Below are 263 nucleotides of genomic sequence, written 5' to 3' on the forward strand. Positions count from 1 at the left end.
CTCCAGACAAACATAGTATCTTCATAATCGCATTAAACACTACAATAAATGTTGAGAATCCATTAAAATCATTTAATGTTTGCAATTACTTGTACTCTCACCACCACCAAGCAGATTAGTTTTTACCCCTTTGGAGCAAAACTTTCTGGTCTCCTGCAGTTCTCTCAGGGCATATTCATGCATTCTGTTTCCAGTCTGGGCCTTGGCTGGATATTAAGCTCATGTGATTGTGCCTAAGGCTTGCTATTCTATTTTCTCTGCAG

At 39.2% G+C, this 263-nt stretch overlaps 1 long non-coding RNA gene across 1 annotated transcript in view; it reads left to right on the forward strand.

Moving 5' to 3' along the window:
• The window catches only part of LOC137469354 (uncharacterized), a 29,090-nt gene that overhangs the window by 15,475 nt on the left and 13,352 nt on the right, over nt 1–263 (forward strand). The gene's annotated exons all lie outside the window — the stretch shown is intronic.

This window comes from Anomalospiza imberbis, chromosome 1 (genome assembly GCF_031753505.1).
Source record: "Anomalospiza imberbis isolate Cuckoo-Finch-1a 21T00152 chromosome 1, ASM3175350v1, whole genome shotgun sequence".
In the NCBI taxonomy this organism is placed as follows: domain Eukaryota; kingdom Metazoa; phylum Chordata; class Aves; order Passeriformes; family Viduidae; genus Anomalospiza; species Anomalospiza imberbis.